The 20955-nt window shown below is 42.5% G+C and overlaps 1 pseudogene; it reads left to right on the top strand.

Moving 5' to 3' along the window:
* LOC117490062 overlaps window positions 1-18649 on the top strand; it is a 46979-nt pseudogene extending 28330 nt beyond the window's left edge.
* The last annotated feature ends 2306 nt before the right edge of the window (window positions 18650-20955 follow it).

Raw genomic sequence — 20955 nt, 5'->3', positions numbered from 1 at the left:
TACGACAGATGTGTAATGTTTAATGCAGCCGAACCATTTATTACAATGCATTCATGTGATGACTTTCAAAGAGTAAAGCAAGCACTGCTGAATAAAGTATGATTTTATCTTTTACGAAACGTTTTTTTTCATATGGAATGCAGTTGGAGGTCAACCAATCACAGAGCTTGAGAACTAATCACGGGGTTTGTCAAACAAAGCACATGGTGTAGTCCCAAACGATAGCTGAGGATTCTGGGTAGTGTAGTGTCTTCTGCCATCCTAAACTCAGAAAAAATATTTGTTTCTCCGAATCGAAGGGGAAAATTACAAAAGCATTGCACACAATTTAAACCAATCAATGTTGTGTAATTAACAAGGATAATCTGGTGTTTTTGAGTTGATGAGTAGTGCATATATCACTGTCAAATCAATCGACAGTAAAGAGAATACTTACTTCCGGGTGTAAAATCCTCCGTTATCCAATGGGAATGGACGCTCACATTGCCTTTAAATTCCACCGACATGGACGGATGCGGTGCTTCCCTAAGCGTCAAATACCACCGCAGATGGGAATACATTGCAATCAGTTGAAAGCTCTTTGCGTCCATTTATGAAGCTGAAGGAGCCTCGGCGCGTCACAACTGGACGCCACGGGACCCTGACCAAGCGTCGCTCCTGGACGTTCAGGGAGTGAGACTGTGTTGCCACAGCAGATATGCCACTCGACCATTGACTTCTCTCATTCTTGATATTGCTGATAAACACACTTCATTGTAAATCTCCATAGATAAATACATTGTGTTTGATTTAGTATAAGCTCACACAGACTCCCTTCTTGTTCATTCCCAGATCCAGTGTGTGACAGAGAGGAAGGAGCAGTAATGAGCATGTTGTTGTGTTTGTGTTTAGGTACGACACCACAACAGATCCACCAGGAATCTACAGAGGACGTTTGAACCTGCCAACCTGCAAGATGGAAACCACTGATCCAAAGTTATTATTTATCTTATCAGTATTAACATATTCAAAAGTCAGCTTCATGTTCAGCAGAGTTTCAGTGCACCTTTGCATTCATCATGTTTTTGATTCTATCAGGATCCACCATGAGGGACCAGACTCTCCTGGACCTGGACCCAGCTGTGTGTCCATGAAGAGTGACTGGTCTATGCCTCACCCTATAATGTTTAAAGATGGAGAGCATAGCGATGGACCAAGGTATGAATTAAAGTTATTTTTGTTGTTCGCTTTTAAAACTTTTGAATTTCTACATCATTCTCAGCTGCATTTTATTTCCTGCACATTGTAATGGAATTCTGTACTTAATACACAATAGACAGAAAAACAATAAAAACACAAGGAAAAGGCCTTCTCTTACTTCCCACTAAGCAACACTTCCTGGTGAACATCAGTTAGGACTCATGTTTGATAGAAGATCATTCGACTGTGTTTCTTCCTCCAGGGTGGGCCATGGTGGAGAGCAGAGGTTGAAACATGGTCTGAGGAAATGTAAGTGTTGTCTTGAGTTGAATATTATTTGAGTGTCAGGGACTTGGCCTTGGAACCGAAGAGTTGTCGGTTCGCGTCCCGATTGGACCAAATAAATAAAGAGTGTGGACTGGTAGTCTGGGAGGTGCCAGTTCACCTCCTGGGCCCAGCTGAGGGGCCCTTGAGGCACAGAACCCCCAACTTCTCCCTGACGCCAGACAGACTGGTAGCCTCTTTGCTTTGGCACCTCTATGTCTGCACCTACAGTATATATTTGTACACCAATGCATGTCTGTATATACAAATATATATACAGAGTGGAAAACTGAAATCCCCCATGGTGATCAATAAGGGTTAATCCTAATGAAAAGTCAGACTTGCTGTCATCAAAACATCACTGACAACATTACATGTATTATTTAATTTATAGAAATACAAAACATCACTACACGCACACACAGATTAAAGCCTTCATTGTCTGATGATAAACTGCTGCTGTGTCTTCTCTCCATCAGATTCCTGTGAACTCACACTGGACACAAATGTAGCACACAGAAGCCTCAAACTGTCTGACAACAACAGGAAGGTGACATGGGTGAGAGGAGAGGAGCAGCCATATCCTGATCATCCAGAGAGGTTTGAAGTATCCTGGCCTCAGCTGTGTAGAGAAGCTCTGACTGGTCCCTGTTACTGGGAGGTTGAGTGGAGAGGAGGGGTTGATATAGGAGTGGCTTACAGAAGAATCAGCAGGAGAGGAGACAGTTTTGGCTCTGTGTTTGGATGGAACAATCATTCCTGGTGCCTCGAGTGCTCTGATATAGGTTACTTTATCATTGAAGACAAAAGAAGAACAGTCCTCCCTCTCTCCTCCTCCTCCTCCTCTGGTAGAGTAGCAGTGTATCTGGATCATCCTGCTGGCTCTCTCTCCTTCTACAGAGTCTCCTCTGACACACTGATCCACCTCCACACCTTCAGAACCACATTCACTGAACCTCTGTATGCTGGGTTTGGGCTCATGTCAGATTACTCCTCAGCGTCTCTGTGTTCAGCTCTGAGCTCCATCCCCTCCCATCTGAGAGAGCTGGACCTGAGCTACAATCATCCAGGAGAGTCAGGAGAAAATATGCTGTCTGCTCTACAGGAGGATTCAGACTGGAGACTGGACACTCTCAGGTATGGACCGACCACACACACTGCAGGTGTCTCTCATGTTAAGTCCTTCTTCGACGATATTTTATCATGAAAGATTGATCTTTTTCTCTTAATTCTGTTCACTAGCTGTAGGGTCTGAGTGTCACATCAATCCATTAAGGCATGGAAAGATGTCACAATAGAGTCGCTAAATACCAGAGGTGGGAGTAAGTCCTACATGTGCAAGTCATGAGCAAGTCTCAAGTCTTGACCTACAAGTATCAAGCAAGTCCCAAGTCACTGTGGTGAGAGTCAAGCAAGTCAAGTCAAGTCATACAAAATTCTGATGAATAAGCCCAGTTTCCACATTTAAATCAGTTAAAAGACAGTGGTTATGAAAATGGATTTAACCCACACTATGATCTTCATTACATACACAGTTAATCATTTGAAATCTAATTTAGACCGACGACAATCATATTAGATTAATATTAACCCTAGAACTGCAGACAGCTAGGACTCAATCAGTCTGTTCAAAAAGGCAGAATTCCAGGTAAGAAAATCATATATGGCATTTGCCATTACACATATTTAATTTAAATGTCTGTTAACACTAGAACCGCCAACAGCGTCAGCACCTACAGAGATATCATTTTCAAATCATTTCATTTGTTCCTCTTCATAATGTCCTTATAAACTGAGTAGGACGATTTAAAACTCAGTTCATTGGGTTAATTTAGAAATGGCTTCAGTTTATCATCATAACAGATCAAAAAGTTCAGATTCATTTGACAATAAATCAAGGAATGATGCACTTCTACAAACAAAAACATCATAATTAAAACATTTAAACAAACTACTAAAAGTAGATGAACTACATGATTCAACAGTTTACAGTAACTTCTGATAACACAGGGGAAATAAACGAGGCATCTCTCTTCCTGTCTATTCTGACCCACTATCCTTTGCAGTGGATGAAAAAGAGGGTGAAGGTGCAATGCTATAAAGAAGCAAGTAGGTAGTATGTCCCAATTGAATGCCTATTGCATGAAAGAGAACAAACTTTGTAACTGCAGTGGCAGAACTTATGAAGAGGAAAAATACAAAGTATATCATTTCCTAACCCTAACCCTTACCCTAACCCTAACCCTAACCCTTACCCTAACCCTAACCCTAACCCTAACCCTTACCCTAACCCTAACCCTAACCCTTACCCTAACCCTAACCCTAACCCTTACCCTAACCCTAACCCTAACCCTTACCCTAACCCTTACCCTAACCCTACCCTAACCCTTAACCCTAACCCTAACCCTTACCCTTACCCTAACCCTTACCCTTACCCTAACCCTTACCCTAACCCTTACCCTAACCCTTACCCTAACCCTAACCCTAACCCTTACCCTAACCCTAACCCTTACCCTAACCCTAACCCTAACCCTAACCTCCACAGCAGATATGCCGCTCGTCCATTGACTTCTCTCATTCTTGATATTGCTGATAAACACACTTCATTGTAAATCTCCATAGATAAATACATTGTGTTTGATTTAGTATAAGCTCACACAGACTCCCTTCTTGTTCATTCCCAGATCCAGTGTGTGACAGAGAGGAAGGAGCAGTAATGAGCATGTTGTTGTGTTTGTGTTTAGGTACGACACCACAACAGATCCACCAGGAATCTACAGAGGACGTTTGAACCTGCCAACCTGCAAGATGGAAACCACTGATCCAAAGTTACTATTTATCTTATCAGTATTAACATATTCAAAAGTCAGCTTCATGTTCAGCAGAGTTTCAGTGCACCTTTGCATTCATCATGTTTTTGATTCTATCAGGATCCACCATGAGGGACCAGACTCTCCTGGACCTGGACACAGCTGTGTGTCCATGAAGAGTGGAAACTCTACGCCTCGATTTATTACGTTTAAAGAGGGAGAGCATGATGATAGTCCAGAGTAAGAATTTAAAGCAAAAGTTATTTTTCTTTTTCTCTATTAAAACGCTTGAAATTCAACATAATTATCAACAAAGTTTTATCTTCTGAACATTCATCAGTGATTGTGTTTCTATCAGGATCCACCATGAGAGACCAGACCCTCCTGGACCCAGCTGTGTGTCCATGAAGAGTGACTGGTCTATGCCTAAACCTATTGGGTTTAAAGATGGAGAGCATGATGATGGACCAGGGTATGAATTCAAGTTATTTTTGTTGTTCCCTTTTAAAACTTTATTATTTCTACATCATTCTCAGCTGCATTTTATTTGCTGCACATTGTAAAGGAGTTCTTGAAGCAAAGAACTGAACCACAAGGAGAACACAGCAGAGCTTCAAACTGATGTCAGACACTGAAGATTTATTGCACTTCCGACAGTCTGACACAATCACCACATTCAAAACTGTCCTGTTCGGATCAGCCTACTCACTTTAGTCCTCCGGTTTGTTTATCAATGCTACTTCCTGTCCCCGTCTGCTTTTCATTCATGTCTCTTTTTCTGTCTGCCCAGCCTGCATTTCATATTTGGGTGTTTTACCTTATTGAGTGTTTCTTTTATGCATTGTAAAGTGTTCTTGGGTGTCTTGAAAGGCACCTCGAAATATAAAAATGTATTGTTATGTAGCTCCCTCCAGTAAATGACACGAGGCTGAGGTCTTGTTTACAATACGGGGTTTATTTCGTGGGACCTATTCCAACCCGTGAGAACTGGGTTGTAAGACAAAAAATATATAAAAGGTAAACAACAAATAAATATGTAATATATGCATATGTCATCACTAATGCCGCCAATTAATAAACGGCACACATATCCCACACAGCAAGTAGCACAAGCTAACAATAGCATGTAGCACAAGCTAGCGCATAGCATACATACACACACAAACCTGCAGCTCAACCGCACACAATTACACAAACAACCAGCACGTAAACGTACCTCGTAGGCTGCTAGTCATCTAGAGGGGCTGATAACTTTATCTGCATTTTTTCCTTGGTTTCCTTAGATTTCCTTTAACGTCCTGCGTTGCTCTGCAGTTGCGACCATCAAGTGCGTCGATTAAACAGGTGTAACACAAAAACACAGCAGATTAGTTCCGCCTCTAATTAATGTTGCACATAAAAGGTAGGAACCAAAAGTACAACGTGGAACAAAATAAACAACAGAGTGCAGACAGTTACAGTTATTATTATTTATTAGTCAGATGTTTACTCTCTCACTCATGGCATATATTGAGTCCTATCAGTATCTGAAGGAGAGAATGTTTACAACCTTTCTTCATGCATATTAAGAAGTAAGAAAGGGGTCATCTCTTAACCCAGCTGATGAAGAGAGCCTCAGGAAACAGTCGCCAGCAAATCTTCATACAATAGGGCGCCCAAACCCCAAGGCCTAATAACTGCTGACTGTGCAGACAATCAAGTTTAATTCTCTTTTACACTTTTATCAGTGATTGTGTTTCTATAAGGATCCACCATCTGAGAGCAGTCCACTGCACACTACATTATTCTGAAATGGTATTTTACATGACCATGGATAGGGGTGCATACCGGTTCCCGGTATTACCGAAATACCGGTTACTGGTGGCCAGGGGCGTCGCCTGGACCTGAAAACATTCGGGGCTTAGCCCACAGTGGCGGCGGCACTACAGTGGCATTTTTCACTGCAACACTCCCCACACGCACACACACAGTACACCCGCGACTGTTACAATGAAGGCTCGATAATCAGCTCACGGAATATAGGCAGGGGTAAAGTGGTATTTTTTTATGAGTGGGGGGCAGACCTCACCTCCTCTAGGGGGGTCCGGGGGGATGCTCCCCCGGGAAGATTTTTTTTTAAATATTGAAGTTAAATGCATCAATCTGGTGCACTTTGAGAGCAAAATGAAGAGATCTATGGATACCTCTCTCAACACCCATATGAAGCAGAACTGTGAACAGATGTACTTTTTCTTTATGGATATTTTACCCTTTCAAACTCTATTCTTGTTTTACTGCCATATAGTATTTCATAACTGTTTTTCCTTTATTCTCTTATTTTTTTAATAACTATAATGATCATATGAAGGTGTGCCGCGGAAATAATCTTTTGAATAATTTGTGACCAAACCATTTGAGACCCACTGAGATAACTTAGACTAAAGTTAACTATCTAAACACTCAGAGAGTCCTTTAGCTCACCTGAGTCTCTCAGTCTGACAGGAGATGACTCTCCTCCAGCTTCTTGTGGAACAAACAGCTCCTTATGTCCGTTAGTGCAGCTAGCTAACCAGATGCTAACAACACGGTCCATGCTGGCACCGGTCCCTCCCTCCCCCTCTCTCCCTCTCTCTCTCTATATCACACTAAATGCGCTATTGCCACACACACACAGAGCCGAGCTTGAATGACACAAGCACACGTTTATTTCCATGCAACTCTCTGATTGGTCTGGTGTCATGCCTCTGTTGCATTCACTGAACACGGGAAATTACAGTGCTGCCGTCCTCTCTTGTGTCATGAGGTTCACGTAAAGCACGGTTAATGTATTATATTATTGAGGGAGAATTGTCCGGGGCTACAGAAAAAACATTCGGGGCTAAAGCCCCGGATGCCCAGGCCAGGCGACGCCACTGCTGGTGGCTACGGTATACCGTACCAAAATAAGATCCGGTTTTCGATCCTTTTTTTTATTTATTTTTTTTATTTATTTTTTTATAAAAGTGAGGCATAATATCCTTAAACTTGTGCCCAAACCGTCAGAATTACGATGTCAATTTCGCAGTGAAACTCCGCAACCAAGTCACTTTTGAAAATCTAAAGTGTGGCTGCATATGACTGCCAGTCTGAATGGTGGGGTCTGTAACCACTGCCAGTCTGAATGGTGGGGTCTGTAACCACTGCCAGTCTGAATGGTGGAGTCTGTAACCACTGCCAGTCTGAATGGTGGAGTCTGTAACCACTGCCAGTCTGAATGGTGGGGTCTGTAACCACTACCAGTCTGAATGGTGGAGTCTGTAACCACTGCCAGTCTGAATGGTGGGGTCTGTAACCGCTGCCAGTCTGAATGGTGGGGTCTGTAACCACTGTCAGTCTGAATGGTGGGGTCTGTAACCACTGTCAGTCTGAATGGTGGGGTCTGTAACCACTGCCAGTCTGAATGGAGGGGTCTGTAACCACTGCCAGTCTGAATGGTGGGGTCTGTAACCACTGCCAGTCTGAATGGAGGGGTCTGTAACCACTGCAAGAAGTTTATTTCTGGGAAAGGTGGCAACACATCCAATCTCCAACCAATGCTGTCTCGTATGGCAACCAAGTACCTTTGTGTTCAGGGAAGCAGCGTGCCAAGCGAGAGAGTGTTCAGTTTAGCAGGTGATACCCTACGCTGTGAAAGGGCCCGTTTGGATCCAGAGAGAGCAGATACGCTCATCTTCTTGAAGATGAATGCACAAAATTGAACTGTGATGGGATTTGTTTTCTTTCATCAGGCAAATGTTGATTTTAAGGATGCTATTTGTTTTATGTGCAATGCCGAGATCTCATGATCCTTTATGTGTTCTCTGGTCAGTGGAATCTCAGGTTGAATATTGATTATCCTGGTACTATTTTATTTTTCCTTTGACAAGATGTACTATTCCCGCCTGATGGTTGTTATAAATGATATTGCAGAATCAGTTTTCTTCATAGATAACGTGTTTTTCATTGTTTGTTCAGTACTAAAAGGTCCAAGTTCCACAATTGAATTTAATATTCATTTGATATGTTAACTATATAATAAAGCGCTTCATGGGAGTAATTGCGGGATGATAAAATGTTTCCCTTATGCAACATGAAAGTATCACGATATGTATCGGTTGAGTATCGGTATCGTTCAGTGGTATCGGTATCGGTATCGTAAAAAAGTAAACGATATGCATCCCTAACCATGGACATCTTTTTTAAGCTGTATGTCCAGTTTGAAGGAGGATCTTCAAACACAGTTCATGTAACTCTTAGTTTCTGTATTTGTTTTAAAATCCTGCTCTTTGCTCCACAGAGTTCATCAGCAGAGATCAGAGGGTCCCAGGGGTCAGTCTGCCCAGCAGCATCAAACTGACCTGGACTCCATATTTATGGTTAGTGTGTGCTCACGATCTTACCCCCTCAAAACGTCACAGTTACACGGTATTGTTAACATGGCCCACCATTGGAGAAATACCCGGATGTTGACAAGCAAGCCTCTATCACGACTTTCGACTTTTCGCCGACACCGGAAACAGTATTTCCGGTGTCTGCGTTTCTATAGTAGCGTGGTTGCTAGGGACGCAGCTCTCGCTGCATACACCCGATTGGATGTTGTAGCCTCAATGCACGTTGGGATATGTTGTTTTACTTCTGCCGTAGTTCCTTTTTTATAGAGCCCTGATTAGAAGACCTTTGGACAAACTGGAAGAACTGCCGCCGAAAACTGAATTTGTGACGTGGATCATAAATATATCAGCAATTCAACAAGTCCTCCAACTAATACGACCAAATAGGCCGATTGTTCCGACCCATAATGCGACCCACAGGAGCGTTACGTTACGTTTGTTATCAACGTATCTTAAATACGGTTATTTTCTACATATCTTTGCCATTTATTGTCTTCCATATAATAATGATAGTAGTCATTTATAAATACCATTTGAGAGCACACATTTGAAATCGAGAATCTGGCTCGATATATGGTTAAATTAAAATCAGTAGGCGAGGCTGTAATTTCTCCAGCTGTTTCTCTCATGAGCGAGGCAGAAAATAATAGTTTTATCCTGCCAAAAAGCTGCTGTGTCGTTTATTGCACCTCAAACATTAAAACAAATCCAGAGTTACGTGTTTCTGTACTTCCTCTAAGAAGAAAGGACAGTAAAAGAAGAGCTCTGTGGCTTCAGGCTTGATCGCCGTTCAAATGACAGCGTTGGTTTCCCCAAAGTGGGCGGGGCTGTAAAGTGACGTAGATTTTACTCTCATCTATTATTCAAAACCATTCTATTTATTCTAACGTAAATTACATGCCAGTGTTTTATCTTTTGATTTAGCGATTTGTTTCTGTTTAACTGGGAATGTTTTTACAGGAACAATACCGGAAACAGACGTAGGAAAGATCCTCAGCTCGGTGATTGGATTGTTTAGCCGCAATGCACGTTGGGATATGGTGGTTATGCGATGTGAAATCCGAAAACATTTAAAAAAACAAAAATAATACTTTATTCCGAGTGTGCTTGCTTTTCTCAAAACAGACAAACTAATAAGGCTTTATTTAAAGGGGACCTATCATGCAAAATGCACTTTTGTACGTCTTTTCTACATGAATATGTGTCCCCGGTGTTCCAGGGAACTCACCAAGTGTCAGAAAACACAACCCTCTCTATTTTCCTCCATACCCAAATCTCTAAAAAAGGGGCTGCAACGGATCTGATAAAAACTGATCCAGATTTGAACACTATCCTGACGTCAGGACGGTGGCGCTACGGCTATTGGGCCAACTCCACCAATCAGGAGGAGACAGCCACGGCCATTGCCGTTCGAAAGCGCTGGAGACGCTGTAGTACATATGCCAGGCCTCTAGATGGTGCTGTTGCTCACAGAATCAACCCTTGCAAAAACAGAGCTATAAATTGTCAAATTGAGCGAAATGAGGCATGGCTAAAATGCATGATCTGTTTGGTATTTTGAAAAAAAAAAAGTATAAATATGCCTTATATAGGTATGGTCCTACACTATATTATTCAAATATAGCATGATAGGTCCACTTTAAACATTAAAGAATACTTTAAGTTAAGGTCTTCTTTTGAATAAGAAAAAAACCCGGGGGCTGGACCCGTCCAATTCCAGTTTTGGAAAGTCTGCCGTGGTTCCATTCCATTTCATAGAGCTGTTTGACGCTCAGCGTAACCTTGTCGCACTGCCACTCCAACATCCAATCACAGGGCTTGATGACTAATCACGGGGTTTGTAAAGCAAGGCGGATGTTGTAGTCCCAAACGATAGCTGGGGATTCTGGGTAGTGTAGTGTCTTCGGAAACTGTAGTGTCTACACTCCGAAAAAACTATTTGTTTCTCTGAATCGAAGGTTAAAAACACAAAAGCATTGTACACAATTTAAACCAATCAATATTGTGTAATTAACAAAGATAAACTGATGTTTTTTAGTGGATGAGTAATGCAGATATCACTGTGTAATCATTTGACAGTGAGGGGAATATATCCGGTTTTATTATGAAAACTTCGAGACCGGAAAAACTGTTTTCACCCACGCTAGCTTTACATGGAAGTTGCCCCATATACACGTTATCCTGGCGAAACCTCAAATCATCTTCGTAATATCTATCAAACTTTATTACATGGTTTAGTTGAATACTCGATTCTGATTGGTCAATTCGGAACACGTGACACGTTGTTAATCCAGAACAGACAGACCGCTGTCAAGGACTTATTGACCGTTGTTAAGGACGCTCACATCTGCACAAACAAGTCCGTTCGATTGAACTGTATACAGTTTGGCCGAAAAGCAAACTGCATGCAGTTTGCTTTTCTAACTGACAAGACAAGAGCGACAAGAAAACAGCGGAGAAGTAACGGGCAGAAACCCTCCTTTTTACGCAGCGGTCCAGACATAGACATCAAACGGCGACACATATTCAGTTGCCAGTTCCTTTGGCATTAGGGCAGGGATATCTAGATACTTTCCAAGCTTTGACATAATGAATTGTGCTACTTTTAAAGCAAGCAACGATGTTTTCAAATCTGTAATCAAAAAGCTCCTCAAAAACGCTATCGAAGCAGTTCCTGCCGTTGCTACGTTAGTTCAAACAGTAACAATGGACTATTTTTCTTAGCGGATGCATGTCAATTTAAATCAATACAACTATTTTTTAAATCAATAAAATCATTTTCTAAATCCATAAAAGCATTTCAATTAATATTGGGAGTCATATCGTTACTTTTTTGAGAATGTGGCCATGTAATAAGCGGGATAATGTGCAGCGACTTGGTCATTATGGGGAAAAGAACACCTTCATGCAGATCTAGATCCCTCATTATCCCTTACATAGATCCTACACATCGACTGGACGTGGATTCTAAGAGTACAATATACACTTCTCGCCAGAAATCGAATCAAAAAGCATTTTAATGGCCAAACTATTCCACAATTTAGGATTTACCCGTGAGGGTTATTTGTGAATAAACGTCCCTCCGGAGCGTTTGCAATGAACGGGCCGGGAGCATGTTGTTTCTTACACGACCACTAGAGCACCTCTAGTGGTCGTGTAAGAAACAACATACACTTTAAAACGTGTCTCTGGGTCGTAATAAGGGCATGAACAATTGGCCTATATGGTCGTTTTTTGTAGGAGGACAGGCTGCAGCAATTACACAACATCTTCAAGTTCTCTTCACACAATACGTCTCCTTGCAGTATCAATACTAATTCGGCTGACTTTTATATTTGATCAAATCGGTAGATAGGCTTTTAAAAACCCTTATCACCACCTCTTTGCATACCAAAAAGAAACTACTAATATGGTGTAGTTTTGCATCACTGTACAAAGCTGATGTAATGGGAGTTATAGTTTTTAAATATATTGTTGATTTTCTTTTGATCAAAAAATGTAAATACTGAGTTGAGAGAATAGTGAGGGGTTTTAGGTGATGGGAGACACATCTATGGAATCAGAATTGCAATATCTAACTGTTAAATGACTGAACATAATTTGTTCTCCCTATTTTACAATCATATTAAGGCATTTTCTATCATTTAATTGTATTCATTTGTTACAAACAGTGAAGCATCAAGTCACACCTCGTGCTGGATACCAAATGGTTAAAGTTCCTTTCTCGCATTACAACGTATTCGGCATTTATCTCCTATTTAGAGTGTCACTGTGAAGTTAGCCGTTACTCTGAGGGGTCAGAGCCGTCTCCATGTCTGATTCACGCTACATTTGACTCTGTTCCAGCTGCTGGAGGACCACATCGTCACTTTTGTGAAGAACGAGCTGAAGAAGATCCAGACAGTCCTGACTTCAGATTACCCAGAATGCTTAGAGAGTCAGAGGGAGGATGAGGAGGTGTTGGACGGTGAGGATGAAGAGCAGAGGAGCAGAGAGGCCTTTCTGAGCATCTCACTGCACTTCCTGAGGAGCATGAAGCAGGAGGAGCTGGCTGAGCGTCTGCAGAGCAGTAAGAGGATTTAACACATTTAACACGATGGAGAGGAGATGGAGGAGAGATGGGAGGAGGTTCACTTTATAAAACGTTGTCTTTAATCAGTGAATACGCTTACTGGTTACTACTGGTACTAAAACATTAGTGAAGGAAGTAACAATAAAGAGATCAAAACGTTGTGCTGTAAATATTTTTTGTACGGGTATATTACTAATAAATGGAGCTAAACAGTTAACTATGTTGATATGAAACTCGTGAACGTTAATGTTCACGATTAATCTGTAACAAAAAATTGCGCAAATGAATCACTTTACCAAATTTGATGTATTTTTTAGACGCTGACTGACATCTTATTTACTTTTTAATCACATTTCTTGTTTGTCCACTCAGGAACTGCTGCTGCAGTCTGCAAACGTAAACTCAAATCCACCCTGAAGGAGAAGTTCCAGTGTGTGTTTGAGGGCATTGCTAAAGCAGGAAACCCAACCCTTCTGAACCAGATCTACACAGAGCTCTACATCACAGAGGGGGGGTCTGCAGAGGTCAATGAGGAACATGAGGTCAGACAGATTGAAACAGCTTCCAGGAAACCAGACAGACCAGAAACAACCATCAGACAAGAAGACCTCTTTAAAGCCTCACCTGGAAGAGATGCACCAATCAGAGCAGTGATGACAAAGGGCGTGGCTGGCATTGGGAAAACAGTCTTAACACAGAAGTTCACTCTGGACTGGGCTGAAGGCAAAGCCAACCAGGACATCCAGTTCACATTTCCATTCACCTTCAGAGAGCTGAATGTGGTGAGAGAGAACAAGTACAGCTTGGTGGAACTTGTTCATCACTTCTTCACTGAAACCAGAGACGCAGGAATCTGCAGGTTTGATCAGTTCTCGGTTGTGTTCATCTTTGACGGTCTGGATGAGTGTCGACTTCCTCTGGACTTCCTCAACACTGAGATCCTGACTGACGTCACAGAGTCCACCTCAGTGGATGTGCTGCTGACAAACCTCATCAGGGGGAAGCTGCTTCCCTCTGCTCGCCTCTGGATAACCACACGACCTGCAGCAGCCAATCAGATCCCTCCTGAGTGTGTGGACATGGTGACAGAGGTCCGAGGGTTCACTGACCCACAGAAGGAGGAGTACTTCAGGAAGAGATTCAGAGATCAGAAGCAGGCCGGCACCATCATCTCCCACATCAAGACCTCACGAAGCCTCCACATCATGTGCCACATCCCAGTCTTCTGCTGGATCTCTGCTACAGTTCTGGAGGAGGTGTTGAAAACTAGAGAGGGAGGAGAGCTGCCCAAGACCCTGACTGAGATGTACATCCACTTCCTGGTGGTTCAGTCCAAAGTGAAGAACATCAAGTATGGTGGTGGAGCTGAGACAGATCCACACTGGAGTCCAGAGAGCACGACGATGATGGAGTCTCTGGGGAAACTGGCTTTTGAGCAGCTGCAGAAAGGCAACCTGATCTTCTATGAGTCCGACCTGACAGAGTGTGGCATCAATATCAGAGCAGCCTCAGTGTACTCAGGAGTGTTCACACAGGTCTTTAGAGAGGAGAGAGGACTGTACCAGGACAAGGTGTTCTGCTTCGTCCATCTGAGCGTTCAGGAGTTTCTGGCTGCTCTTCATGTCCATCTGACCTTCATCAACTCTGGAGTCAACCTGCTGTCAGAGAAACAACAACCCTCCTACCAACGGTCTAAAGATTATGAGGGCAAATTAATACGTTTCTACCAGAGTGCTGTGGACAAGGCCTTACAGAGTCCAAACGGACACCTGGACTTGTTCCTCCGCTTCCTCCTGGGTCTTTCACTGCAGACCAATCAGACTCTCCTACGAGGCCTGCTGACACAGACAGGAAGTAGCTCAGAGATAAAAAAGGAAACAGTCCAGTACATCAAGAAGAAGATGGATGAGGATCTGTCTCCAGAGAGAAGCATCAACCTGTTCCACTGTCTGAATGAACTGAATGATCGTTCTCTAGTGGAGCAGATCCAATGGTACCTGAGATTAGGAAGTCTCTCCACAGATAGTCTCTCTCCTGCTCAGTGGTCAGCTCTGGTCTTCATCTTAATGTCATCAGGAGAAGATCTGGACGTGTTTGACCTGAAGAAATACTCTGCTTCAGAGGAGGCTCTTCTGAGGCTGCTGCCAGTGGTCAAAGCATCCAACAAAGCTGTGTAGGTGGATGGATAAAAGGAATACAAACATTATCCAACGTGTTGGTATGTCATAGATGAGAAATAATACTTACTTTTTTGTATTTATTTAAAAAAATCCTTCAGGCTGAGCGGCTGTAAGCTGTCAGAGAGAAGCTGTGAAGCTCTGTCCTCAGTCCTCAGCTCCCAGTCCTCTAGTCTGAGAGAGCTGGACCTGAGTAACAACGACCTGAAGGATTCAGGAGTGAAGAACCTGTCTGCTGGACTGGGGAGTCCACCCTGTTCTCTGGAAACTATTAGGTAGGTCTAAAATAGTTTAAAGTAAGGGTCCTCTGAGCTCTCTTTTTCATGTATTACCTGTTTTTTGGTCTGATGAAAATCCTCTTTCAGGCTGAGTGGCTGTAACCTGTCAGAGAGAAGCTGTGAAGCTCTGTCCTCAGTCCTCAGCTCCCAGTCCTCTAGTCTGAGAGAGCTGGACCTGAGTAACAACAACCTGCAGGATTCAGGAGTGAAGAACCTGTCTGATGGACTAAAGAGTCCACATTGTGAGCTGGAAACTCTCAGGTCAGTATTCTGCAGTTTATTTAAAGTTTACCCCGTAAGATTTCATTGGATTAATATATTTAATTATTCAAATGACTTATCAAAGAGCCTCTTTGGGACTAAGGGGCACCAATATTCAAGGGTTTTTGTGTTTTCACTACTCGAGACTTTCAGGTTAGATGAGAAGATTATTCCTTTTTTACACAGTAATTATTAATGCTGTTCTTAACTATTTATTTAAATGATGCAGCACCAATGGGGCTATATAAAGTTTTCACACGATTTATTCCATATCACTCTGAAAAGCATATTGAAATAGGGTGTGTGTGTGTGTGTGTGTGTGTGTGTGTGTGTGTGTGTGTGTGTGTTGTGTGTGTGTGTGTGTGTGTGTGTGTGTGTGTGTGTGTGTGTGTGTGTGGTGTGTGTGTGGTGTGTGTGTGTGTGTGTGTGTGTGTGTGTGTGTGTGTGTGTGTGTGTGTGTGTGTGTGTGTGTGTGTGTGTGTGTGTGTGTGTGTGTGTGTGTGTGTGTGTGTGGTGTGTGTGTGTGTGTGTGTGTGTGTGTGGTGTGTGTGTGTGTGTGTGTGTGTGGTGTGTGTGTGTGTGTGTGTGTGTGTGTGTGTGTATGTTGTGTGTGTGTGTGTGTGTGTGTGTGTGTGTGTGTGTGTGTGTGTGTGTGTGTGTGTGTGTGTGTGTGTGTGTGAGTGTGTGTGTGTGTGTGTGTGTGTGATGTGTGTGTGTGTGTGTGTGTGTGTGTTCAGTCTGTCAGGTTGTCTGGTCACAAACAAAGGCTGTGTTTCTCTGGCCTCAGCTCTGGTCTCCAACCCCTCTCATCTGAGAGAGCTGGACCTGAGCTACAATCATCCAGGAGACTCAGGAGTGAAGCTGCTGTCTGCTCTACAGGAGGATCCACTCTGCAGACTGTACACTCTCAGGTATGGAGAATGAAGTCAGTCAGTCAGCATGAATAACTTCTTGTTTCTCTTAATTCTGTTCAGATAAGTTTTAAAGCCTGAGTAAGGAAACACACTGATCCCTTAAAATCTTATTGAATGGAAACCACCATTAAAATTGAGGAAGTAAAATCTTTCTAATTTTCATTATTTATAAGGGATGTGTTGGTTCTCTACTTAGGTCCTGACCAGAGATGGGGTCGTTACTAAAAAAAAGTAATATATTACATATTACATATTACTTTAAAAAAAAGTAATATCTTACACTACTTCGTTACTCTCTACATAAAGTAACTCGTTACTTTACTCGTTACTTTACTCGTTACTTTACTCGCAGGGCCGGCCCGCCCCTCCCTACAGGCAGATCACACAGACTGCTAAAGTTTCAAATGTTCTCTTTAGTTCAGTTTCCATTGTCGCATAAGACTGATCCAGATAGCTCTGACTATGGCTGTCCTCTGTCTCCTGCTATCTGTATTTTGCGCAGTATATCTCTGAACGATGCGATGGTGATTCCACTGTGCAAATGGGCAACATTACCTCTACTATGAAGGATGCTACAAGCCTGTCCATCTCTGCTTTGGTTACCGGTCCTCCAAATTCTAATTTGTGCCGCTTCAGAGTCGGCGGCGGCGCACTCACAACATCCTCACTCTGGGTTCGGGGGTCCTTAGCTATTAGCTTCACCTTAGCATGTGTTCTTTGCAGGTGTTTGTTGAGGTTTGACGTGGTGTTTGCAGCAGTGGATAACAGCTTCTGGCCTGGACACAGTTTGCACCTCACCGTCACATTCCTGTCTATGTTAGTAACTGTAGTGTGATTACTGAATTATAAAAGTAACGCGTTACACTACTCCGTTACCGACAAAAGTAATATTATTACATTATTATTACAGAGTTGGGTGTAACGCGTTACACCCAACTCTGGTCCTGACTATTAAATCTTAACAACTACTAAATATATTGAAATGAAAATTCTGTTCTCGGACATTAATAGTGATCATTTGATTTTCATTCTAGAACCACCAGTAGGATCAAACGGTTTATTCCCATTTCGACCCCTGTCCCATGCAGCCCCAACAACAGCCTCTGATTCGTCAACAGACTTCATGCAATGCTTCATTGGATGCATCATTAGATCTATAAACTCTAACCCTAACCCTAAGACACACGACCAAGCAAAACAAGTATCATTTATTATGTGGCCTAAAGTAAAAAAGGGTAGAAATGGGAAGACACCGGATCAAACCTCTGTTGTTTGGGGAAATATCTGAACTTTTGCGCAACACACGAGAACACCTGTTCTTACACCTATAAGATTTTATAATGCATTAGAAACTCATCCTGACTGTGTTTCTTTCTCCAGACTGGACCATGGTGGAGAGCAGAGGTTAAAACCTGGTCTGATGAAGTGTAAGTGTGGATTCATGTTGACTTATGATGACAAACAAGTAAACAACATCAGTACACAAAATACATAAAGCTTTCGTATGAAACTGATGATAAACTAATGCTGGATCTTTTACTCTCTATCAGATTCCTGTGAACTCACACTGGACACAAACACAGCACACAGGAAACTCCAACTGTCTGTCAACAACAGGACGGTGACACATGTGAGAGAGGATCAGCCATATCCTGCTCATCCAGAGAGGTTTGACTCCTGGGAACAGCTGATGTGTAGAGAAGCTCTGACTGGTCGCTGTTACTGGGAGGTCAAGTGGAGAGGAGGGGTTTTTATATCAGTGACTTACAGAGGAATCAGGAGGAGAGGAAACAGGGGGGACTCTCAGTTTGGATGGAATGATCAGTCCTGGAGTCTGAGCTGCTCTGATGAAGGTTACTCTGTCTGGCATAATAAGACAGTAACACGCATCTCCTCCTCCCCCTCCCCCCCTCCTCCTCCTCCCCCTCCTCCCCTCCTCCCCCTCCTCCCCCTCCTCCCCCTCCTCCCCCTCCTCCTCCTCCTCCTCCTCCTTATCCTCCTCCTCCTCCTCTGGTAGAGTAGCAGTGTATCTGGATCATCCTGCTGGCTCTCTCTCCTTCTACAGAGTCTCCTCTGACACACTGACCCACCTCCACACCTTCAGAACCACATTCACTGAACCTCTGTATGCTGGGTTTGGGCTCTGGTCATTAAACTCCTCAGTGTCTCTGTGTTCTCTGTAGGAGGAGACCACTTCCAGTCCTGTTGTAATGTCCCTGGTCTCGGGGGACATGGACATTACATGAGTGTAGCAAGAGATATCGTCTAGTCGTGTGGTTAAAATGTTGGTAGTGACGCGGCTACACTTTGGTTGTGCCTTTACGTGGAGGAGCAGCATTTAGTTATAATGCTCCGTATATCTGCAGAAACTCCCAGTAATCAAGTGTCTCACACTTTTTAATAAATGTTTTTCAATGTATTCAAATGTGTTTTTTAAATGTTTCTTTTGCACTTTGTCGTAAGTATTTTGATGTTTTTGTAAAGCCTTTTGAATTGCCTTGTTGATATGTGCTGTATAGATAAACTTTCTTTTACTGGCAGAAATCTTTCTCTTCTTTGTAAAATGGTGAAATGATCTCCTCGGGCTGAACTTGTTGTGTACAAACTGCTGTGACATATATGCAGTTTAATAAAGCTTTCTTTAGAGCAGCATTTAATAGCTCCTAATAATCTATGTAAAATGTTTATTGAGTTCAATAAAGGTTTGAAGACAAAACAATCTGTCAATGATCTCATGACTCAAGACGTTTCTTTTGCACCCAACTTTTTTTCAAAAGTGTATGTAGTTGTAAATTGTTACAAAGGTCTTCCCTAACGTAGAAACTGTAAGAAGTGCTTGATTGCTCACTGAGATACAGGGCAGTTAGAGTAAATGAACTGCATGGTAAATGGATGTATAAAGATCTTTTCCAGTGTTTGCCAACCAGCTTGACTTGATAGCAGTAAATTGAGAAGGCCCACAATTAAAAGTGTCTCTGAACATCATCTCTCAGAATGATGCATTTGCTTGTAGACCTGTGTGTGTTCTCCTGTCATCTCTCAGTGGCTGACTGCACACCACATGAAGCTCAACCTAAACAAGCCGTAACTGCACAGAAGTCTCATTGTGGCTGGTCCCAGGCCTACACATAGCACTATCACTAGATACTATATTCCACTCAAAGCCACGCTGCTTAAAGGGAATAGCTTATTAAGGCCGATCCCAAACTGCACAGAATGGCTCATTGTGGCTGGTCCCTGGCCTACACCAGTGGTGAACCGTCAGGGCATTCAAGGTATTCAGAAAATGTCCTGAAACACTCAGATAAAACAAACAAATGTTTTTATTTAATTATATAAATAAACATTTTATAAAATGTCAATAAAATGAATAAATGAGAATGGTATCTGTGTTGTTGATCTGTAATATTACAGTGTTACGTTGATTTGTTTGTCCTTCTCGGACCATGCACTTTGCATTTCAGTGGTTTTGTGTTAGAAAAGAAATGCAACCAATCAGATATGTTTCTGGGTCTCTGGGTAGAATATCCTTCAACCAGGTATTCTATATCCTTGATAGAAGGCCCTGGCCCTCACACTGAATGAGAGCCTTTGATTGACAGGTTGATCAACCAATCATATATTGATTTGTTGCCAATGGGCGTGTTCTCTCAGAGTTTCCCTCGGTTCCAGGTGCTCTAGAAGACCCGCTAGTTCACTGGAGAGAGACAGAGGATCTAGAGAAATGCGACGTAGCAATTCATTTGAAATGTTATTGTTTTTAACGTTGAAATGGCAGCAGGTGAAGATGATGTTGTTGAGGAATTGTTGTCAGTTCCCTTTACAAGATGACCATTCAGTGAAAAGACGGACATTATAATGGTGGGGGGTGTGTGTGTCTACAGAAGGTCCAGTTGTGATAGACACGGTTCGCCACTGACAGAGGTTGATAGGCTAACAAAGGTTTGATACTGACTTGTCAATAGCTTTCATAACAAGTCCTCTAACACAGGGAATAATGCAACAGCCACTCAGAGCCAAAAGTCCCATGACAGTGATTAGAGAGGTGAGAATAGCTATAATCACCGCTTTCCATTTAACAAGCCATCAACCAGCATGCAAGTGAAGTTTCTACCCAGAGTGTTCAGCTAACTCTGAGTGACCTAAGCTCAGCTGAAGCTTTAGTGACAGACATAATAAATATAATGTATCATATCAATATTTGTATTAATAGTTACCCAAAAGAAGAGTGATAAGAGCTCCGCCAATATCTGATTTCTAGCTTTAACCTCCTCTGGCACTCCCCTAGGAACGCCTATGCATGCATGTAATCTCTGTCGTCGAAAGAGGTCAGCGGTGCATCCCTTTTCTCTCTGGAGGGTTTGAAATTTGGATCTTTAATTTGACCTATCATCACAGGCATAATTAACATCACTGGGGTACATGTACTCAACCAATGACTTGGGAATATCAAAACAAACAGAGTGACGTGAAAACCTGTGTAACCGGTGTCAGAAACCCAGTCAGTGTTAAGGCCCTGACACACCAGGCAGTCACCAGAGAACTCGCCGAC

This window comes from Trematomus bernacchii, unplaced genomic scaffold, assembly GCF_902827165.1.
Source record: "Trematomus bernacchii unplaced genomic scaffold, fTreBer1.1, whole genome shotgun sequence".
Classification (NCBI taxonomy): Eukaryota; Metazoa; Chordata; class Actinopteri; order Perciformes; family Nototheniidae; genus Trematomus; species Trematomus bernacchii.
The sequence above is the reverse complement of the archived record's forward strand: the minus strand, read 5'-3'. Positions and strand labels throughout refer to the sequence as shown.